Genomic DNA, 25,551 nt, shown 5'->3' with positions numbered 1-25,551 from the left:
ACTCCCCTCCCCACTGCTCAGAAAAGCAAAGCAGACACTTGCCTCATCCCTGCAGCTACAAAAGAAGCAGAGGCTTTGCACTGATGCATTGATGTGAGTGTCACAGAGGCTGAAAGATACCCCATGACATCCATCCTCTCTTTCTCTCTACTAACAGAATCCCTAGATTTGGAGGAGCAATGATGTTAATGTCTTAAACATCACGTTTCTAGCTTCCTTTGCAGAAAATGGTGGCTTTTCATTGGGCAGCGCTTCCAGAAAAGCTTTTTAAAATAGGCTAGCCATTTATATCCTTCCTAATTGCTGGAGCTACTGCATTATTTTATAGTATGAAGTTGAGGAATAGATCCAAGGGACTGAAGAATGGAGAGTTGCAAGGAGTCGCTGTGGTAACTGTGAAACCCCTACCTCCTGGCAGCTCATTACACCAAAAATAAATAAATATCTGTCATCTTCAAGTCACTATATTTAGGTCTCTTACATGCCCCCAAATGCACTTCCTAACAGATTCAGCATGAAATAACCATAGGAAGGTAAACTATGTGTTACAGAGTTTCAATGCTTTTAGAATTGAGGTGTCGGGGCAACTATGGAAAAGCTATGGAACAAAGATTTAATTATTCAAGAAGATTACCTGGAGGAGGTACAAATAGGCTAAAACTTGAATGGATCTGTGATTGATCTTAATAAAAAGTATGAGTACAGTTTAAAATTACAGGTGAATGATGAGAGGTTGGAATGACTGGACCACACAAATTACATCAAGATTGACACACAAGCATTTGGTTTTCCAACAAATAAAACTGAAACAGACTCATAGACATAGAGCGCAGACAAGGTGGTTGTTAGAGGAGAGGGACATTGGGGGGGTGAGATGAAAGAGCTGAAGGGATTAAGAAGTACAAATTGGTAGTTACAAAATAGTCACAGGGTTGTAAAGTACAGCCCAGGGAATATAGTCAATAATATTGAGATTACTATGTATGGTGCCAGGTGGGTACTGGAAATATCAGGGGGAACACTTTGTAAATATATGATTATCTAACCACTATCCTGTATACTTGAAACTTGATACAAAATAATATTGAAAGTAAACTGTAATTGAAGAGTAAAAAATTTGCCCTGGCTGGTTTGGTTCAGTGGATTGAGCACCGGCCTGCGAACTAAAGGGTCACTGGTTTGATTCCCAGTTAGGGCACATGCCTGGGATGCAGGCCAGGTCCCCAGTAGGGGGCATGCGAGAGGCAACCACACATTGATGTTTCTCTCTCTTTCTCTCTGTCTAAAAATAAACAAATAATTTTTTTAAAAACTACAGAAAAAGAAAAGAATTTTAAAAATTGTTTTTATTTAATAAGTAGCAGAGAACAATTTAGGTCCTGGAAAAGTGACATAATGAAAGAAGTATTTTAAGAAAAAAAAATTTATTGGGACAGTGCAAGAAAGAAGAGAGTGAAGAAAGGAGAACACTGTGAGGGCAACGGCAATAGTTCTTAGGAGGAGCTGAGATTGGGCTAGGGCTGTGGTGCTGCGTGGACAGTGTCACTCAGGGGCAGAATACAGGCCCTGGAGGAAGTGTCAGGATGGAGTATAAATACAGTGGTGGTAGCCAGTGGTTTTAGAGGACAGTGAGCAAGGAGTTCATCTATAACTATGGAAAGACAAACAAAATAAGAATGAGGAAAGTGCACCAAGATACATTTCCACAAGTGAGGTCAACCAAATTTGGAGTTCAACCAAAGAGAAGAGTCAAATCATAAGTGGAATGGTGGAAGTTCTACTCCCAGATTTCCTGGCAGTGGGACCCCCCCCCCACCACCAATGCTAATAAAAGTAAATAATCCACATACAAACACAGCAAATGGTAATTAGAGAAAGAATTTCAAGTGTTCTAATTATCAGACAGGAAGAGTCTGGAGGGCTTCGTGAGGCAGATGAAGAAGTACTGACAGAAATAATTCTGGTTACGTACCAGAGGGTTATTACTACAAGCCTGCACATTTGAGAGGGTGTCTGGGTCCTATGATATAGAAATTCTCCCATAACTATTGACCAGTCAGTTGTGTAATCAATTATGTAGCTCCACATTCACCCCACCTGTCCACTCCTCAGCAGCACTGCCTGAGTCTGAGAAAAAGTGTCCTCTAGGAAGCGGTCTGCCCTTCCTATCGCCCAGGAGTATTGGGCCTACTTAAGATAAGGAAAAGGGCAGGAAGTTACCAATAGTTCTAGTAAAGTGTTGAATAAAAGGGAACCATAAACAAAAATAAATTTTCATGTGAAAAAGGGTTAGAAACAGCAATAAAAAATATATCAAACATTAGGCAGTTCTACCACTATATTGATATTGCATAAATGTTGAGGTAGTTAAAACAAATTATAGTAATCCTAGAACTACTTTCTTCCTATATATTAGAATTTTAATTGTTTGCAATGTACATTATCAATAAAATAGTTAGAAAACGATAAAATGAAGTAGAAAGATAAATGATTTCTATAAATATGCACCAGTCATAAAAAGATCGTAGCCAACACCTGAGGCTTTTAGTTGGACAAATACATCTAAAAAAATTTCAAGACTCACACCCATATACTAGTTGGTATAGAAGAATATTCATTAAACATTATTGAAATCAGAGAGATTTAAAATAAAATATTATATAAACTCTTTTTCTTAAATTTTCATAGAAATTCCTAGTCTTTTTGATGTATTCTTTTTTCTCTTTTGAACACTCCCACAAACCACATTTTCTAGTTCAATTTTACTGAAGCGACAAAGTTCTAATTTGATAGACAATATATTTTTTTATGAACAGCCACAGTACAGATCATCTGCCTATCTAAAACTAATATTTACTGTATGAGAAGCAGCATCTAGACAAGTGATGTGAAGTCATGGGATAATAACTATATAATTTCCTGTTCCTGAACAAAAATATTGTTAAATATAAAACATTATAAAGCAGAATATTATGAACTACATACAAAACCAAAAGGTGATTCTGAGACTAGTAAAACCTTTATTTTTATAATAACAGATTTCATTGTATATTTTTATTTTCTTTAGTCTAAGTTTGATTCATGTAAGAGGCTCAGGAAATCTATCCTTGGCTTTCCATCTTTTCTCACATTTCAGTCACTGAGTGACTGACTAGTGAAATTCCTCTCCCAGATGGCCATGTGGGCTGGGTCAAACTTGGAGTCATCAAATATTAATTCCCTCAAGGCAATATGCAAATAAAAGAGAGCATATTTGGAAAGCCAAAACCACAGTGAATAATTCCAGCAACATTTTTTCAACTATGTCAAGCAAATCACCCTAAAAATATTCTGCTTCTTCAAAATTGGAAAGTTAATGGATGAACATCAAAATTTAAACAATAACTTTTGAAAATGTATATTTGTACTCAACTCTCTACTTTCAAATGCAATGCCATAACCCACACGCACACAAGTATTTTAAAGGAATAATTCTCAAACAATCAAAAAGAAATGAAGAATAAAAGTAAATATTGGGAAAATAGGAAAAGTAGCCAAAGCAACAGTGGAACTTCAATAGATTGTGCAGTTTATATTTTCAATTTAACATTTTTAATTTGTAACACATTCACATCATTCAAAAATGTTTAATGTCTACACTGAAACATCTCCCCTATCCTCACTCCTGTCTTCCATCTGCTAAGGATCTATAGGTGATTTCCATTTCTCTAGTTCCACCAAACTCCTGCGAGATTAATGGGTGAAATAGAAAGTACAGAAACAGATGTGTGTAAACTAACACATACACACTCATAGAAATTTAATACATGATGTAGAGGACATTTCAAATCAAGGGGGAAGGATTAACTACTTAGTAAAAATCCATTGAGTCAACTGACTAAACATCTGGCCAAAAAGTTATTCTTACTTTACAGTATAGAAATGTGAATAAATAAATGTTTCAGGTAAATTAAAAGTATAAACTTTAAAACCATAAAATTAGCAGCATTAAATGTAATATGACTTTTGTCATCATCATGGAGTTAGCAAGATTATTGAAAGAAAGCCAACAAATATAGAAGTAAAGACCACCAAAAATAATTACTTACAAGTTTAAAACTTCTATTCAAGAAAAGACTTTATAATAAAAAATAGTGGGGAGTTTGGTGGGGCTGGATTGGGAATAAAAGGGAGAAAACTGTATTTGAACAATGATTAAAATAAAATTAAAAAATATATATATACTTTCAAAATCAAAAAAATAAAAAAATAAAAATAAAAAATAAATGGCAGAAAGAAAATATATATATTTGCAACATTTACAATAGGAAAAGTTTAATATTCAAAATCTATAAAGAGTTTCTATTTCTATATTTAAGTAAGAAAAAGAAAACAACCCAATAGAAACGTGAGCACAGATTATAAAGGAGAAATTCAGATGAAGAAATGCAAATGGACAATAAATATGTTTTAAAAGATGTTCAGCTTTACTAAATATAAAAGATGTACATTGAAGCAGCAAGATACAAATCTTTACCCTTTGAATTGGTAAGAAAATTAATTAAACTGATATAAAGCATCAGTAAGAGTGAGGAAATCTTCAATCTCATACATTAGAGGTATAAGTAAATAAGTAGCATTTGTGTGTGAATGTGTGTGTGTGTAAAGATGGGAAAATTATATGTACCAGAATTCCAAGGAGGTTAAGAAAGCAGGCCAACCTGGGAAGCACCACATACCCCACACACCCCCAAGAGAAGCAGTTGTCTAGAGAAACTGTACAACACATTGAAAGTGACATCCAGGCCATAAGGACCATCCAATGGATGACGGCTGGCCTTTGTAAGCAGTGGAACAGAAGTGGGCCAGTGAGAGGGTAGAAGACTAAGGAAGGAGTAGGGAATGATGATGTCATTTATTATGACTACTATTCCCTTCAAGGAGTCAAAGATCAGGAATTTGAAGTATGATTGGCTTTTTGGATGAAAACACTGAAAGAGAAATAAACTTTGCACAGATAAGGTATTGTGATGAATGTAAAGGGCTGATTCATGGGGAAACTGAACTGCCACAGACTTTGGGGCTGGAGTTTGGTTCAAGTTGAACCAGATCTCTGACAGTCAGAAAATCTCTAGTATTAAAATGCAAAACAATGAATAAGAAAAAAGTAGGTATACTATGTATGTCTACTATAAGCACTAAATGTCTATCTCGGAAGAAGAAAGGTCTCAAATAAGGTTCTACCTTAAAAAACTGAAAAATAAAAAAGCAATATAAACCCACAGTAAAAAGAAGAAAAGAAATAACAAATGCCACAGTAGAAATCAGTGAAACAGAAATTTGGAAAACAGTAAGAAGATCAATGAAGCAAAACCTGGTTCTTTGAAATTAAAAAAAAAAAATTGATAAATCTCTGGTCAGGAAAAAAGAAGAAACATAAGTTAACGATATCAGAAATGATACAGTCTACAAATATTAAAAATAAAAAAGGGAATATTATGAACTTCATGCTGATAAATTTGACAACTTAGATGAAATAGACATTTCAAAAATCTACCTGAATAACCAAATGAAGACTAGTTGAACAGATATCTTATAACCAAAGTTTTACAGAAGAAGCCACATTGAGACTAGTAAAAAAGGCAAAAACATGAAAAGGGCAGGCACCACCCTCACAGGCAGCAACTGAGATTTCAGAAGGATGTCTCAGCTACAAATGTTCCATCTGAGGAATGTGGGGTTTCAAACCCATGCTGATCTCCTCATCCTATAGCCCAGAGCTGGGAAGAGCTGCGCATATAATATCTGGCTGTGAAAATCAGAGGAGATTCTGTCAGCCAGACAGGACTCTGCTACAGATACATGTGCCCTCTTAAAGGGCAAATGCACAAAATCTCATTCACAGTCACTCACTCTGGGCTCCAGCAAAGGGAGGGCAGAGAGGACTAGAGTCACACGAGGAGAGGCTAAGGTTTGTGGCTCTGTGGAGGATCCCGGTGGTGTGGCCCTCTCCCAGATTGCAGACACCATTTTTCTTGGATGGAGTACTCCCCTCTGTACAACATCAGCCTGGGGAAATATAAGAAGCCCAACCTCTGGGGTCCCTGTTGCCCTACCCTGAGGAGTTCATGCTCTGTGAGGGAGTCAGTTGCCTGGGCCAGGGTGTAGAGGTCTGGGCCGGGGGTGTCAGTGACTGAGTGGTGTGGCTTAGAAGAAAGGGTCATTCCTCCTACTTTCCTGTGAACCTGACTGGTGCCTTCCCCTCACTGGGAGATCAGCTAGTCCTACCCTCCAGACTCCCAGCAGCCTCATCATCCTAACTCCTCATAACCCCACCTTGTCAAGTTCTGGGAAGAAACTTGGACAGACTGAGTTCTGTGGCTCTAGACCAGGGGCCATTTTTCCCTCAGATTCCTGACTGGTGCAGAGCCCTCCCTCCAAACTACCAAATTTTCATTTCTTTGACCCTGAGAAACTCTGCTGGCCTCACCCAGATGACTCTCTGAGACCTCAACTCACCACAAAGAATGTGAGCTGCCAGCAAGGGGCAGCTAGACTCAGTGTATAATGGACATTTGCTGAGTGTCCTCAGACACAGCATTGGCACTGATTTTGACCTTGTATCAAGCTGGTGAAACCACTCATCCCTACCTGGTGATTCACTGAGAACCTGCCTCATGCAACTCAAATACTGCCAGAAGTGCTTTTAGTGACTAAGCCAAACAGGCAGCTGACAGGTGGAGATAAGTAGAGGCAGATCACAGGGTACCTGGTAATTTTTCTGACCTGCCCCAGGCCCAGTGTTCATAAAAACTGACCTTGCTGCACAGGTTGGTCCTTCCCATGCACACCCAGGCCCAGCAGAGACAGCCACAAACTGTGGATTACTTTATAGCTCCAAACAGGTTGCCCAGGGCCTATCACAGACAGCATCTGACATTGGTCTCAATGAGAGTTCCTCCCAGGATGCCCCATAACCAACATATTCAGTGGCCAACTTCAGACAACATCAAAGCAGGATCCAATTAGCTTCACAAGTGGCATGTCCAAAGGAAGATTTCTACAGGCACAGACTCTGCACAGGTGAATTCCACTTCACGTTGTCAGCACCTACACATCAGCTTGTACACTATGGTCAAGGTTGATGCACAGCTCAGCCAGACAGAGTGGCACATGCATAAATGGGCCAATAGCAGTCAAGTTTCAATTACAATCAGTGGGCCAACATAACCTACACAAGGGACATTACTAAAGCATCCAGGTCAGTTGATCAAGGAGACTGTGCCACTGGGTCCCACAAGACACCTACTATGTAAAGCCACTCTGTCAAGACTGAGAGCCATAGCAGATCTACCTAGTACAAAGAACAAATAAAAAGAAGCAGCCAAAATGGGGAGACAAAGAAACATGCCCTAAATGAAAGATCAGGAGAAATCTCCAAAAAAAAGAGCTAAATGAAATGGGAACAAGCAATTTATTAGATATAGAGTTAAAAAAATGGTTATAAGGATACTCATGGAACTTAGTGAGAACTACAGCAGCATGAAAAAAATAAATATAGAAACCATAAAAAAGAACCACAACAAGTCAGAAATGAAAAATACAACACATGAAGTAAAGAATACACTGGAAGAAATAAACAGTAGGTTGGATAAAGCAGAGGATTAAACCTACAATTTAGAAGAAAAGGTATGAAAAAGCACCCAATAAGAGCAGCAAAGAAAAAAATAATATTTTTAAAAATTAGGATAGTTTAAGGGACTTTTGGGACAACATGAAGCATAACAATATCTGTATCATAGGGATACCAGAAGAAAAGAGAGAGCAAGGAATCAAGAACACATTTGAAGAAATAATGACCACAAACTTTCATAACCTGGTGACAGAAAAAGACATACAAGTCTAGGAAGCACAGAGCCCCAAACACGTTCAACACAAAGAGGTCCACAGCAAGAAATATCATAATTAAAATGGGAAAGGTTAAAGATGACAAGACAATCTTAAAATCAGGAAGAGAAAAACAGTTAACTACAAGAGAGCTCCCATAGGTCTGTTAGTTGATTTCTCAACAGAAACATTTCAGGCCAGAATGGATTGGCATAAAATATTCACAGTGACAGAAAGCAAGGACTTACAACCAAGACTAATTTACCCAACAAGATTATCATTTAAAACTGAAGGAGATATAAAGAGCTTCCCAGACAAGAAAAAGCTAAAGTAGTTTGTCACCACCAAACCATTATTACAAAAATAGTTAAAAGGCCTTAAAGAGGAGGAGGAAGAGAAGAAGAAGAAGAAGATGATGACAGAGAACATAGTTAAAAGTTTAAAATGGCAATAAATACATACCTACCAATAACTACTTTAAATGTAAATGGCTTAAATGTTTCGATCAAAAGTCATAGGGTAACTGAATGGATAAGAAATCAAGACCCATATATATGCTGTCCACAGGACACCCATCTTAAAATGAAAAATACACACAGATTAAAAATTAAGTGATTAAAAAAAGATATTTCATTCAAATGGAAATTTTTAAAACTGATGTAGGAATACTTATAGCTGACAAAATAGACTTTAAAACAAAATTATATTAAGAGACAAAGAAAGACACTATATAATGAAAAAAGGAGCTATATAACAAGATAATATAAACCTTGTAAACATTTATGCACCCAATATAAGAGCACCTAAATATATAAATCAAATCTTGATGGACATAAAGGGAGAGAGATTGACAGTAATGAAGTAATAGTAGAGGATTTTAACACCTCATTTACATCAATGGATAGATCTTCCAGAAAGAAAATCAGCAAGAAAACAATGGCCTTAAAGGGCATACTATCAGATGGATTTAATTGACATCTTCAGAGCATTTTACTCCAAAGCAGCAGAATATACATAATTTTCAAGTGCACATGGGACACTTTCTAAGACCACATGTTAGGACACAAAATAAATCTCAATAAATTTAAAAAGATTGAAATCATATCAAGCATCTTCTCTGATCATGGTTTGAAACTAGGAATCATTCACAATGAAAAACTGAAAAATACACAAAAACATGAGGTTAAATAACATGTTACTAAACATGAATGGGTTAACAGTGAGAACAAAGGAGAAATCAACCCACATCTTTATGTCAATTAATATTTGACAAAGGAGGCAAGAACATACAAAGGGCAGAGATAGTCTATTCAATAAATAGTGTTTGAAAATTGGACAGATATGTGCAAAAAAAATGAAACTAAACCACTCATACACCATACACAAGAATAAACCCAAACTGGATTAAATACTTAAATGTAAGGTTTGAAACCATAAAAATCCTGGAAGAAAACATAGGCAGTAAAATTTTGGACATTTCTCATAGAACTATTTTTTCTCATGTATCACTTTGGGCAAGGGAAACAAAGAAAAAAATAAACAGATGAGACTACAACAAACTAAAAAGATTTTGCACAGCAAAAGAAATTATCAACAAAAGGAAAAGACAAGACACTAAGTGGGAGAATGTATTGTCCAATTATACATCTGATAAGGAGTTAACATCCAAAGTTTATAAACAACTTTTATAACGCAACACACACAAAAAAAGACAAACAATCAAATTAAAGAGTGAACAAAGGACCTGAATAGACAGTTCTCCAAAGAGGACATACAGATGGCCAATAGGCATATGAAAAGATGCTCAATGTCACTAATCATTAGAAAAACACAACTTAAAACCACAAGATGTCACCTCACACTTGTCAGAATGGCTATCATCAATAAATTAACAAACAACAACTGTTGGTGAGGCTGTAGAGAAAGTGGAACCCTTGTGCACTATTGGTGGGAATGCAGATTGATGCAGTCACCATGGAAAACAATATAGAGTTTCCTTGAAAAATTAAAAATGTAACTGCCTCATAACCCAGTGATTTTACTTCTGGGAATTTATCTGAAGAAAACTGAAACACTGATTCAGAAGAATATATGCACCTCTATGCTCACTGCAGTGTTACTTACAATAGCCAAGGTTTGGAAGCAGCCCAAGTGCCCATTAATAGATGAGGGGACAATGGAATACTAGTCAGTCATAAAAAAGAAAGAAATCTTACCTTTACAACAGCATGGATGGACCTGGAGAGTATTATGTGAAAATAGAAACAGACTCATAGATACAGAAAACAAACAGAAGGCTGTTAGAAAAGAGGGGTGTGGGGGCTGAATAAGAAAGGTGAAGTGATTAAGCAAAAAAAAGAAAAAACCTCATAGACACAGACAACATTATAGTGAACCAGAGAGAAAGTGAGGTGTGCAGAGGCAGAAGAGGGTAAAAGGAGGAGAAACAGTGACGAAAGGGGACACTTGACTGTGGGTGGTGAACACACAACACAACATACAGAAGATGTGTTATAGAGTTGTACACTTGAAATCTTATATAATTTTATTTAATGAATGTTACCCCAGTAAATTCAATATAAAGATAATAATTTTACTTAGTATTTGAGGTAAGAATTTCCACTTTGTCTTCTATTAGCTCTCCCACATGCACATTGTGGCAATTAGGTTTTATCTTCTTTCCAGTCTGCTAGGTAATTTAACATTCCTCCAATATATTTTCCCATAAGCTTTTGTTATATCTTTCTGGCTGTCATCTCTTCTCTTATTTTTGAAGACACTATGGATTTATCATTTTTATTCATATACTGCTATTTTGTGGGGATTTTGCAAGAAGTGTGATTTAAAAGGAGATAGAAAATATAATTAACAACAATTAACTAGCATTCCATACATCCTTTTTCTATTATCATTTCAAATTCTGGTGAAGACCTTAGACCCATAAGGGAAGACAGTAGACAAGTTGCAGCAGTGGATATACTGCAAAAATTCCAAAGCATAGGAAAAGTGCTAATTTGATCATTGCTGTTACTACCTTGAAAGAAATGGCTCATGAAACAATTGTAAACCTAAGCAGATAATTAGTAACTATAGAAATTATTTGTAATTATGAAGGTTATAAACATTGTGTGAACCCAGAATGACTGATCAACACTTGACTGAATGGGACCTGGAAGATATTCTGGCTAGATTTATGTCATAACCTCAAAGAATTTGAAAAGAGAGGGTACACTGACAATATGTGAGAGCTGAGACTCATCCCTATTAAAAAGATTTTATAATAATAATATACAGAGTGTTGATTCAGCTGTTAGCACCATTTTCATAAATATCTTACCCTACATTTGATGTGATGTAAATAAAAAAAGCTTTTATTTATTTATTTTTAGAGAGAAGGGAAGGGAGGGAGAAAGAAAGGGAAACATCAGTGTGTGGTTACCTGTCACATATCCCCTACTGGAAACCTGGCCTGCAAGCCAGGCATGTGCCCTGACTAGGAATCGAACCTACAACCTTTTGGTCTGTAGGCCAGTACTCAATCCACTGAGCTACATCAGCCAGGGCTGATATAAAGGTTTTTTAATTAATGAGAAAAATATTAGTCTGGGTACTTGCCACTAAATAATTATCAGTGACAATTATCAGAAGAGGGAGTAAAGAAGAAATGTTTACTTTTTATAGATTTTTAAAGATAATGAGCCTGTATAATATTTGTGTTGAAAAAAAAAGTGTCATGAGAATTGTTCTGTTTATGTTTGGAAAGTGGTGAACTGCCAAGAAGTCTAAATAAAAATTATCCCATGAAGTTACAAATTTTATGATGAACTGTGAGATATTTTCTATTAAATGATATTCTATCAACTAACATTTTCCACTAGTATTCATATCCATGACCATTGGGATTTTCAATTATACAATTAGCAAAGAGTTAATGCATGCCTATTACAGAGACATGAAAACAACATAAATTATATTCCCTTCTGTCAAGAAGGTCTCAGTCTGCTAAGGAGCTTTCAGGGCTTCAAATTTCTACAGTAACACCCAATAATAACTAAAAAATATATAAAATGCTGTTTTTGGTAGATATTTTTTGTTTTGCCTGCCCAGTAAACTTGCTACCATCATTGAATTACGGAACTTCTCTTATCAATGGAGAGCATGTGCTCTGTGGTTGGGGTGTGTTGACCTTATCCTCCTACAACTTCATGTCCCAGCCACAAGGATAAATTCATAATTCAAATCTGGCCAATCAGAGGGCCCATCACCATGACCACAATGACTACTGCAACCATTAGTATGTGTCCCTAGGCAAGCCAATTATTGTCCTCCCCCGGGGATGTGCTACCAGAAATGGCTCTTCCTTTTTAGCTTGTGTTGTTTCAAGCTGCTTAACTTCCTATTAATCTGTCATCTACCCAAGAGGTGAGGAAAAAAAGATCTCTGGCAACATTATTTTTACCCTTGGATGATGACACTTATGGTGATAATGATGACATGATAATAATGACAATGATAATAATGAAGATTATAATGACAATAGTGATCATGATTAATAGTATAAACCAGGTACTCTGCTAAGAACTTTACAGGTATAAATTCATTTAATCCTCACAACAAACCTATGAGGCTAATCCTATTATCTCAACTTTATATTGTAGATAAAGAAACAGAAATACATAATGGCTGAGTAATTTATTTTGTGTTATATGGTTAGTAAGAATTCAGAGGTGGGTTACGCTATGCTGCCTTTCCATGACTAGACTCTGAATTTTATGTATTCAATTTCCTTTTTAATTAAGGTGGTTTGAATTTGATTTCAATTACTTGTACTTTTTTAAAAGTCTGGATTCATTGTCTTAGTAATGAAAATTTTATCAGACATCTCTCATTGGCCATTCTGAAACTTTTCATCCCCACTCCTTACTCTAGCCACTGCTGCGGCATCCAGTCCTACTTCCCTGTGAGCAGTTTGGCAGAGATGCCATCAGCAGCATCTCACTTGAGTCTGTTTCAAGTACCCCTCACACCAGCTCCTAGGATTCTCCGATGCTATATCATGGAACATTCATGAAAATCCACTTGGTGTCAGTGTACATGCAACCTGCACCTACAGGGAAATCATCATCCATTAGCTTGCCATTGATTAATTGGAGATCAAAACCAAAGGATAAATGCTTCCTTCTGTCTTCTCCTGAGTGGATGACTCTTACGCTCATTTCACAAGGCTGCTCAGAAGATACTGCAGAATCAAGCATTAATCACCCACGGTGAGTCCAATTCAAGAGCACACTCATGTTTTGGCTTTCTCTATTTCCTTATTTAATTTATCTTACTCTTTATTCCAGCACCCTGGGATGGGTTTATTTTTCAGATAAACTTCTTTCAAGCCAGACTTTCACTCAGGCTCTGCTTTGAAAAAAAATTCAAACTGGTTATTGCTACTTTATTTATTTTCTTAATTCCATAATTTTAAAAAGATCTATGTTTACAGAATATGTGATCTCTATTAATTGTAATGCCAAAACAGAAATTAGGGTTTTTATCATTGATGAAGTTTATGAAAATTATTTTTTAAATCTTTTTAATGGGACTTAACTAGGAGATGTTGAGAAAGTCACAGTAGCACTGTTCTGGAAATACTATTTGTTGTCTAGTCTTCAAATACTCAGTTTAGGCTTATAATTTGGTGATGGATTCACTTTTTCAGCTGTAATAATGGTAACTCATTATTGCATTTGTTCTATTACCACATCTTAATTTTATTATTAAGATAACTGACTTAATACTTTAATGCCAAGGAATCATCGTGTTTATTTTATCACCTATGAATAAAAGGGTCAGGTGAAAAAGTATATCAATAATTATATCAGAAAGCATGAGTTCTTCATTTACTATTTACTCAAATGATATTAAACATTTGTTTAAGGATATGATGTGGTTAGTTGCATATTGCATCTGTGAATTGCATATTGACACTAGCTGGTATGAAGAGCATGGTTGGAAGAATTTAATATTTTTCTTTCATTTTTTTAATATATTTTATTGATTATGCTATTACAGTTGTGCTATTCCCCCCTTCGCTTCCCTCCACCCTGCACACCCCCTCTCACCCACATTCCCCCCTTTAGTTCATGTCCATGTGCCATACTTATAAGTTCTCTGGCTTCTACATTTCCCTTACTATTCTTACCCTCCCCCTATTTTCTGTTTACCATCTATGCTACTTATTCTCTGTACCTCTTCCCCCTCCCTCCCTCTTCACTCCCCTGCTACTAATCTTCCATGTGATCTTCATCTCTGTGGTTCTGTCCCTGTTCTAGTTGTTTGCTTAGTTTGTTTTTGGTTTTGTTTTAGGTGTGGTTGTTAATAGTTGTGAGTTTGCTGTCATTTTACTGTACATGTTTTTTGTCTTCTTTTTCTTAGGTAAGTCCCTTTAACACTTCATATAATAAGGGCTTAGTGATGATGAACTCCTTTAATTTGACCTTATCTGAGAAGTACTTTTTCTGACCTTCTATTCTAAATGAAAGCTTTGCTGGATAGAGCAATCTTGGGTGTAGGCCCTTACCTTTCATGACTTGGAATACTTCTTTCTAGCCCCTTCTTGCCTGTAAGGATTCTTTTGAGAAATCAGCTGACAGTCTGATGGGAACTCCTTTGTAGGTAACTGTCTTCTTTTCTCTTGCTGCTTCTAATATTCTCTCCTTATTTTTAATCTTGGATAATGTAATTATGATGTGTCTTGGTGTGTTCCTCCTTTGGCCCAACTTCTTTGGGACTCTCTTAGCTTCTTGGACTTCCTGGGAGTCTATTTCCTTTGCCAGAATGGGGAAGGTCTCCTTTACTATTTGTTCAAATAACTTTTCCACTTGTTGCTCTTCCTCTTCTCCTTCTGGTACCCCTATAATTCAGATGTTGGAATGTTTAAACATGTTCTGGAGGTTCATAAGCCTCTCCTCATTTTTTTGAATTCTTGTTTTTTCATTCTTTTCTGATTGGATATTTCTTTCTTCCTTCTGGTCCTCTCCATTAATTTGAGTCCCAGTTTCCTTCCCATCACCGTTGGTTCCCTGTACATTTTCCTTTATTTCATTTAGCATAGTCTTCATTTTTTCATCTAATTTGCAACCAAATTCAAATTAGAATTTGGAATTGGTTGCTCAACCAATTCTGTGAGCATCCTGATTACCAGTGTTTTGAACTGTACATCTGATAGGCTGGCTATCTCTTCATCTCTGAGTTGTATTTGTTCTGGAGCTTTGATCTGTTCTTTCATTTGGGCCATTTTTTTTTTTTTGATGAGCCTGTTACATCATGAGGGATGGAGTCTTAGGTGTTCACCAGGGTGGGGCATCTTAGTTACTGGGTTGTGATGCTATATGTATGGTAGGGGTCCAAGGTGGAACAGTGGTGCTTGCTTCACTCTCTGCTGGATTTCAGTCACTTCTCCCACTTCCCCCAAGCAAATTGGGCCCTTCTGGAGCTGATTCCCATGTGGGTGGGCCTGTGTACATTCCAGGACCCTGTGGGTGTGTCCAACCAACTCTCCAATGAGGTTGGAAGTCTCTCCCTGAACCTCAACCCCCACAGGTGTTTTCAATTGGTGTCTTGAGGCTTTATTTCCCTGCACTGGGACCCTGGGTTGTGCGGTCTGTCTCACTCCCCAGTTTCGCCTGGTTTATCTGCATGTGAATGTTGGACTACCCACTGACTTGCACATTGTGCCCCTCCACAATATGCTGCCTTGCTAAGTCTGTCAGCCACCATCCTGCCTGCCCAGAGTCTGCCAGCTACCACTTTTCCATGAGCCCTCTCCTCCCCCACCACCTGACTCCACCCCTACTACCTGTCTGCATGAATGTGCCTTCTTTAACTCCTTGGTTGTTGGACTTCCATACAGTTCAATTCTCTGTCAGTACTGGCTGTTTTTTGTTTTTAAATTGTTGTTGTACTTCTTTTGGTTGTGCAAGGAGGCACAGTGTGTCTACCTATGCCTCCATCTTGGCCAGAAGTCAGAATTTAATATTTTTTTATAAAACCTTAATAATGTTATTTCAAAAATGTGATCCATGATTATGGTCATTAGAATAGCCATATTTTAAAGACCCTAAACTTAGGTAAAATTTTGCTTCCCAATCACTCAAAATAAATAGTAGCAAGCAAAACACACATGACCATGGTCGTTCTCAACCACACTCTTTTTGATGCCTCAAGGCCAATGTATGCTCTCTCAGATCCTTGAATCTAAGTCAAAACCTCTTCCTTACTAAGATGGAGCATTCCCAAAGCTACCAAGACCAGTTCAGAATCACCACGAGTTTGTTGAGAACCGAACTAAGGGCAAATCTTGTGTTATGTTTATAGCTGCCTATAGAATATATCACTGATGATTCACTGTTATAAGTAGAAATAAAACAGTTACTTTGACCTTTTTAAATAGAAAGATTGTAATAAATATGACACCAAGAATTGTGGCCTATTTTCTACATAATAGCTATAATCTTACAACTAATATAATCTTATGACTGGTACACAATAAGTATAATTTTACAACTGGCTAACTATAAAAATGTATCACTAGAAAATGGTCTTTCAAAATAGGCTCAAAAACCTAATGTTTTAAAATGATTTCAATCTATGATTGAAGATACATAGTAGGGTTTTATTTTTTGATAATTTTTGTATTGAAATATAATATAAATACATTAAAAAGCACTGCATATACAGAAACGAGCACAACTCAACAAATTTGTATTAATTGGACACACCCAGGTTACCATATAGATCAAGATCAAGAGCATTATCAGCACTTGGAGAGCTCCCTCCATCCTCTCTCAATCATCTTCCATCATTATTCCTCCAAAGGTAACCAGTATTCTGAATTTCATCTCCGTGGATTACTTTTGCTTGTGCTTGAAATTTATATAAACGGAATCATGCATTATTCTGTAGTATTCACTCTTTTGAGTCTAGCATTTTTGCTCAATATTTTATCTATGAGATTTATCAAATTTTTTACTTGTAACCATAGTTTAATCTTTCTTTAGTGCTGTAAAATATTCCATTGTAAAATACATTACAATTTATTGATGGGCATTTGCATTATTTGCAGTTTGAGACTCTAACAAGTAATGCTAACATAAACATTTTGTACATGTTTTTGGTGAATATATGTATACATTTCTGTTAGGCATATATCTATAACTAGAATTTCTATGACATGAAGTATGTGTGTGTTTAGCTTTAGTAGCTATTTCAAGTACTTTTTTAAAACAATTGTACCAATTTACATACCCCCAGTAGTGTGGGAGAGTTAGTTGTTCTATACCCATTGGTGTTATCTCTTCTTTATTTCATTTTAGTCATTCTGATGTGTGATTAGTGGATATAACATGCATTTCTCTGTTAACAAATGATGTTGCCTTTCACCTTGATGGTGTCCTTTCATATGAATAATTTGCATATATTCTTCTTTAAGTGCCTATTTAAGTGTTTTGTTTACTTGAGTAGCTTTTTATTTCTTTATTGTTAAGATTTTAATGCAAGTTCTTTGCTAAGTACATACATTTCAAACATCTTTGGCCCTCTATGGCTTGAGATTTTAACTCTCTTCATAGTATGTATGTTTTGATGAACAGAAATTTTTAATTTTTAATACGACCCAATTTATCAAGATTTTCCTCTTTAGTTAATGTTTTTGTGTCCTTTTAAGAAATCTTTGCTTAACACGTGGTCATGGGGAATCTTATCCTACATAACCTTTAGAAGCCTTATTGTTTTACTTTCCACATTTAAGCATATTATATTTAAGCATTTCATATCTAATTAAGCACATGAAGTCTATCAGGAATTAATTTTTGTGTATGGTATGAGCTAGGAGTCAAGGCTTATTTTTTCCCATGTGGATAATCCAGTTCAATTAATCCAATTCATTATACTTGTTAAAATCCTTTTCTCAAAATGCATTAAAGCTGTATCTTTTTTGAAACTTAAGTGATGACATATATAGATATAGATATATCTGTTTCTGGACTCACTATTCTGATCAATGATCTATTTGTCTGTCTTTGTGCCAGTACCATACTGCTTTAATAGAGTTTTATCGTAAGTATTGATATCTGGTGGCATAAGTCCTCAAACTTTGATCTTCTTCAACACTGTATTGACTATTCTAGATCTTTTGCTTTTCCTTTAAAACTTTAGAATAACTTGCAAAATTTCATTCAAAGAAGCACTAGTGGAATTTTTTTGGAATTATATTAAATCTACCAATTAATTTAGGGAAAAGAGACATTATTTTCATTTCTTTTCTAATCCTTAGAAACAGTATATCTCTTCTTTTATTTAGGTCTTCTTTCATTTACCTCAGTAATTTTTATAGTTTTCTTTTTGTAGTTTTTTAAATATTTGATAGATTTATTTTTAGATGTTTAATGTTTTATGCCATTGTAGAGAGCTATAATTTTTAAATGAATTTATCTGCATGATTATTATCATATAGAAAAACAATAGAGTATTTGTATAGTTATCTTAGCTTATATTCAATGATCTTGCTAATTCACTTATCATACCTGATGTTTTATTTATAGATTATTTTGTATTTCTCATGTACACAATCACAAAACCTCCAAATAATTCAATTTCAAAATTTTCTAAATCATATGGCTAATTTTCTTATTTGTTCCAGTGCACTGATAAGACTTCCTTTACAATACTAAATGAAAGCAGTGATATTGAATTTCCTTTTGTTATTCCCAATTTTGTAAGAGAAGGCATTTACTATCTCCCTATTAAGTGTTTAGCCATAAGCTCTTAGAAATATCTGTTAATAGTTATTTCTATTAAAAATATTTCTAGTTAAAAATAGTTATTTCTAGTTAAAAATATTTCTATTTATTTCTAGCTTCTAAAAAATTTCAGCATGAATGGGTATTGAATTTTATCACGTGCTTTTTCTGTATTTATTAAGATGATCCTGTAGTTTTCTTATATTCTTTTTTTGTGGTATATTATGATTGAATTTTAATATTAAATAAACCACACTTTCCTAGGATAAACTCAACTTGGTCATAATGTGTTTGATTTGCTAATATTTTATTTAAGATTTTTGAATTTATATTTATATAAGAAATTAGTTTTTAAATTTTTCCTTTTGTACTATTGTTGCCAGATTTTGATTTTAAGGTTATGCTAGCTTTATAAAATGATGTTTCTTTTCTTTCAAGTTTTTGTCTTTTTTCCTAGGGAGATGCCCCTTTAGGAGTCTTAAATGAAAGTCCAGGTTATTTACAAGGGAACTTCCTTGGCAAGCCTGAATTCAATTTTCCTCAGCATCATCAAACTTAGTAAAATATCTGCAGCTTAGCTTTTTAGCCTCTTTGCAACTGTATTCTGCTAAGTTTCTGTATCTCTCATCCTGAGCATCTGCAGCTTAGAAGTAGTAAAAGGATTCAAGGGGAAACTGCACACAGAATATGGGGTTCAACATTCTGCACATTTCTCCCTTCAGCATTGGACTTTCAAGTCCTAGATGTCTAAGCAGCTTGAAATTCCAGTTTTTATATCCTTTCCCAGTGAAGCTGCCAGAACTCAAAAATGCTGCTTTTTTTGAAACCTAGTTGCCATGTCCCAAAAAGTAAAAAGAGCAATGGAGATAGAACTCACCTCAATTTATTTTCTTTTTCTCTGGGACCTTAGCCTCTTCAGTCCTGTCTGTTTAGATTACTTTTTTGTTTATTTTATCCAGTTTTTATAGTTAGTATTATCAGACATATTAGCCTGGCAAGAGCTACTCCATCAACTAGAATCAAAAGCCCCTGAATAGAGCTCTAAAATAGATGAATTTTAGTTTCACCTCTCACACTATTATTCCACATCTGGGAAAAAACAAAACTGTTTTTTGCTGAGGTCAGGAGTTTGCTCCTCAGTCAGGGGCAAGATGAAAGACTTGATCACCCTCTCCTGAGCCCTGTCATTGTTCAGTGACTGGGAGTCATCTCCATGGTCCATTGGTGTTGCCTTCAGACAGCAGATTTTCATTGTAATATTTATAGGGCTATTCATGGGCATATTTTACCCAGATCAGACTTTTAAATTTTTCCTAACTGACACTGAAACAGGAGATACCATATGACATTTTAAGTTTTCTTTGTTTGTTTTCTGTTCAAACAGCTACTATTTCATCCTATATAGAGGAAGGATAAATTATTAACTCATAAATCAGAAATATGAATCTACCATTTGAGCAACAACTTATATACCTATGATTGATTTATAACCTATAACTTCAACGGTCACAGTATTTCAACAGATGTTGATAGAATATATTTCTTCCACATGGGCTCAACCCATGTCCTATTAATGCTGACCACATACAGTCAGAAATTTATAATAGAGTCAAGAGGACTTCTCTGACAACCTACTTCCTGATTTTTCTTGAAAGAATCTTATTTTACCATAGCTTATGTCAAATTTTAAAAGGTATAAATACCAATTGGCTAAAATATTATCCTGGCATGTATTTAGGGGCTGCATAGAAACAAGTGTGCTTAATCTATAATAAAAGTCTTCTAATTTAAAAAATTAATTCTGAGGTCCAGAAGATGGTGGCAAGATAGGTGGGAGCAGAGACCACTTCCCCCTGTGCACAAGTGAAACACCTAGACAATCTTCTAAGGAACAGAGTGAACAGCCAATGGTATCCCAGCATATATGAAGACTGGAGACCAAAAATCGTAGAAGACACTGAAAAATCAGACGCTAAGGAGAGTGCTTCAGGGCAATAAGGTCCCTGGGGCCAGCGTGGAGACAAGGGTGGCTGCAGCCCCAGGCCCAGCACCCACTGTGTCTACTGCAGGACTCTTGGGAGAGAGCCATGCTGGGCTGTGTGAAAGGCCAGATGCTTGTTTGGACCAATGGACTTGAATAGGAGGAATTTTTCAAAAAGAGAAAAAAGAGGCACTTGCAGCTGTTTAGGGAATTCTCAGGAGCCGCCTGCCTCCTACACCCATACCCCTTCAGCCCCCAGATGGTGCACACCCGATCCACTGCCTGGTGGCTGCCTGTGAACACCCATGCCCAAAGCACCAAGGTCAGAGCACCTCCCACCCAGCCCCTATGCCCAGAGCCCTGGAGGACTGACTGGCTCTCTAAGAGGAAGGCAGAAATGCCCCACAGAGAGGAGCTGCAGGGTTCAGGGTATCAACAATCCCCAGAAAGACTTAACTAGTGAGGGGCTGAACTACCCTGAAAGGGTGCTGAGAGTCCCTAACATCTAGGACAGCAAAGAGCAAGAAGGTGGTATGTGAGTTGCCCCTAACTGGTGCACCTCAAGGACAGTGCAACTGGTGGACTAGCGGCGTAGGCTGGGCACAGAAGGGCACTGGGGGACTGACAGTGAACTGGGAACTGGGCTACAGGCTGGAAAACAGCAAACAGTGTGGCTCAGGAAGGCAGAGAAGCAAAATCAGTCTCTCCTCAGCCTGGCACAACCAGGAAGTCCAGCAGAACTGGCTTCACCGGTTTACAGCCAGCAGAAAGCTTTTTTTTTTCCTTCTTCCTTTCTTTCCTTCTTTCTTTTTTTATGCCTTCTTTCTTCCTTCCATCCTTCCCTTTCCTTTTTTATTCCTTCTTTTTTTAATTTTAAATTTTTTTAAATTCCTTCCCCCTTTCTTTCCATCTTTTTTATCCCTTCTCCTTTCTTTCCTTCTTTTCCTTTTTTATTCTTCCTTCCTTCCTTCCTTTTTTTTTTCGTCTTTTCCCACAGGTGAGACGATAAAACCTGGGGCTATGAAAAGACCAGAGTTGGACCCAAAGAGGGGTCATCCCAACAATTGAGACAGTGAGGCTAATTTCACTTTCCTACTCCAGATAACTTGCAAGGTGGGAGCTATGACCACCAATAAACCTGCTGGAAGAGGAAACACACCAACAAAGGAACCACCAACAGATAACAACAGAAGAAGGTGATGGAGGGAGTGGAAGCCACACTACCCTAAATCCAGGACTGATCTGGAAATACAACTAGATAGTGGAGAAATTACCCAGAACTAACAACTGAACAACAGTGAGAGAGAAACCTCAAAACCTTGTACACACAGAAGAATCAGCTTCAACACAACCTGTCCACACCTGCACAACAGAATACAAGACATGGTGGACAGAGTGACCGTCAGTTAACCAGCTGGAGGGAAGGATCCACCAAAGAAAGACCCAAAAACAATCAAAACCCAAAGAGATACAGAGAGCCAACATAAATGATAGCCCAAGACCACTGAGTTCAGGAGATTAAAGGGACTGAACCACTGAATTTCACAGATCTTCTACCATAGCAGTTAACACCAGAAACCCAGGGAGTAGGAACAGATCAATTAAAGAAGCAGAGGCTAACAAAAAGAGTCTCGCAAATAATGGGAAGACAAAGAAACAATCCTCAAATGAAAGGAAAGGAGGAAGCTTCAGAAAGAATGCTAAATGAAATAGAGGCAACTCGACTATCAGATATTCACTTCAAAGCAATGGTTATCAAGAAGCTAAATAAGCTCACAGAGAATTACCAGAAACTACAGGGAAACTACCATGAACTGACTACAAACTATATCAACATGAAAAATGAAATAGAAACAAGGGCCAAGGGAAAATGAAGAATACAATTTCTGAACCGAAGAACACAGTACAAGGAATCAAAAGTAGGCTATATGAAGCAGAGGATCAGATCAGTGAGCTGGAGAACAAGGTAAAAAAAAACACCCAGAAAAGACATGAAAAGGAAAAGAGGCTCAGAAAGAATGAAGAGGAATTAAGGGAAATGAAAGACAACATGAAAAATAATCATATGCATATAATAGGGATTATATGGATATTATAGAAGAAGAAGGAGAAGAAGAAGAGCAAGGGATAGAAAACCTATTTGAAAGAGTAATGATGGAAAACTTCCCTAATTTGATGAGAAAAAAAAGTCACACAAATACAGGAAACAGAGAGTCCCAATCAAGAGGAACCCAAAGAGGCTGACTTTAAGACACATCATAATTAAAATGGCAAAATTCCAAGATAAAGAGAGAATCTTAAAGGCAGCAAGGGAGAAACAGGAACTAACATACAAGGGAGCCCCAATAAGGTTAGCAGTTGACTTCTCAATGGAAATGCTCCAAACCAGAAGAGAATGGCAAAAAATATTCCAAGTAATGAGAACCAGAGGCCTGCAACCAAGACTACTTTACCCGCAAGGTTCTCAATCAAAATGGAAGGCCAAATAAGGAGTTTCCCAGACTAAAGAAGTCTAAAAGAATACACCTCCACCAAACCAGCTCTGCAAGATATGCTAAAGGGACTTATCTAAGGAAAGGAAGAAAAAGAGAGAGAAAGGAACACAGGTACAAAAAAATGTCAATGAATAAGCACCTATCAATAATAACCTTAAATGTAAATGGATTAAATGCTCTAATGAAAAGACAAGGAGCAATGGAAATAGCTGAAGGCTACCTACCAAGAACACGTGGAGGCCATCACCACAGCTCTGACCCAGGCCCTGCCCAAGATGGAGGAGGCGCAAAGAAAGCAAGCACAGCTCCAGGAGGCCCTTGACCAGCTCCAGGCCAAGAAGCAAGTGGCCATGGAGAAACTCAGAGCAGCCCAGAAGCAGTGGCAGCTGCAACAGGAGAAGCGTCTACAGCATTTGGCAGAAGTTTCTGCAGAGGTGAGGGAGCACAAGACAGGAATTCAGCAGGAGCTTGAGCGGCTAAATCAGGAACTTGGAACCCTGAAGCAGCAAGCAGAGCAGGAACGGGATAAGCTGCAGAGGCACCAGACCTTCCTCCAATTGCTCTACACATTGGAGGGTAAGCTGCAGTTCCCAGAGGCAGAGCTGCCATGGCATTCAGATCTTCATGAAACTAAGCCCCAGCAATGGACCCAGCCTCAGGAGCAGAACACTGGAGATACCATGGGAAGAGATGGGGGTGGACGGTGAACTTCTGAGTACAGCCTGAGTTCGGACTGTGATCCACCAGGGAGCAGGCCCTGCATTCTGTTGATTAAAAGCCCTGGAACTCTCAAAAAAAAAAATGGATGGATAAGAAAGCATGACCCACACATATGCTGCCTACAAGAGACCCACCTCAGGACAGAAGACCTACAGAAGCTAAAAGTAAAGGGCTGGAAACAAATTTTCCAAGAACATGGACAGAAAAAAAAAAGCTGGGATAGCAATACTCATATCAGACAAATAGACTTCAAAAAAAGGGCCTTAAAGAGAGACACAGAAGGTCACTTCATAATACTCAAGGGAAGAATCCACCAAGAAGACATAAACATTGTAAATATATATGCACCCAACATAGGAGCACCCAAATACATAAAGAAAATCGTGGAGGACTTCAAGAAAGATATTGACAGCAACACAATTATAGTAGGGGATTTTAACAACCCACTGTTAAAAATAGATCTTCCAAACAAAATATCAACAAAGATATTGCAGCATTGAACAAGGCCCTAGATGAAATGGACTTAACTGATATATATAGAGCCCTTCATCCCAAAGAAGCAAAATACACATTCTTTTCAAATGCACATGGAACATTTTTAAAGATAGACCACATGATAGGACACAAAACAAGCCTCAACAAATTCAAGAGAATTGAAATCATATCAAGCGTTTTCTCTGACCACAAAGAACTGAAACTAGAAACCAACCCCAAGGGAAACAACCCAAAACACTCAAAATCATGGAGACTGAATAGCATGCTATTAAACAATGAATGGGTCAAGAAGGAAATTAAAGAAGAAATCAAAAAGTCTATGAAAACAAATGAAAATGAACTCACAACAACCCAAAACTAATGGGACACAGCAAAGGCAGTCCTGAGAGGGAAGTTCATAGTGATACAGGCCTACCTAAAAAAGATAGAAATATTTCAAATAAACAACCTAATCCTATGCCTACAAGAACTCAAGGAACAACAACAAAGACAACCCAGAGCAAGTAGAAGGAAGGAAATAACCAAGATCAGAGCAGAATTAAATAACATAGAAACTAAAAATACAATTCTAAGGATCAATGAATCCAGGAGCTGGTTCGTTGAAGGGGCAAACAAAATAGACAAGCCTTTAAGCAGGCTCATCAAGAAAAAGAGAGAGGACGCAAATAAACACAATCAGAAATGAAAGAGGAGAGATTACAACTGACACCACAAAAATACAAAGGATTGTAAGAAATTACTATGAAGAACTATATGCCAAGAAATTTGAAAACCTAGGTGAAATGGGCAAATGAAAAATATAATCTTCCAAAAGTCAATGAAGAAGAAGCAGAAAGCCTGAACAGACCAATAACAGCAGATGAAATTGAAGCAGTAATCAAAAAACTCCCAACATACGAAAGCCCTGGACCAGATGGTTTCACAGGAGAATTCTACAAAGCATTTAAGGAACAGCTAACTCCTATCTTTCACAGACTATTTCAAAAAATCCAAAATGATGGAGGACTCCCAAACTCTTTTTATGAAGCCAGCATCATCCTAATCCCAAAACCAGATAAAGGCACAACAAAGAAAGAAAACTTCAGGCCAATATCACTGATGAGTGTAGATGCAAAAATCCTCAACAAATTATTGGCGAACTGTACCCAACAATACATTTAAAAGATCATACACCATGACCAAGTGGGATTTATTCCAGGGATGCAAA

At 36.9% G+C, this 25,551-nt stretch overlaps 1 pseudogene; it reads left to right on the top strand.

The window, feature by feature from the left end:
- The window catches only part of LOC123824757, a 64,781-nt pseudogene extending 40,850 nt beyond the window's left edge, over positions 1–23,931 (top strand).
- The last annotated feature ends 1,620 nt before the right edge of the window (positions 23,932–25,551 follow it).

Source organism: Phyllostomus hastatus, unplaced genomic scaffold (assembly GCF_019186645.2).
Source record: "Phyllostomus hastatus isolate PE091 unplaced genomic scaffold, TTU_PhHast_1.1 phas_contig_1, whole genome shotgun sequence".
NCBI lineage: Eukaryota > Metazoa > Chordata > Mammalia > Chiroptera > Phyllostomidae > Phyllostomus > Phyllostomus hastatus.
This window is presented reverse-complemented; position numbering and strand designations above follow the sequence as displayed.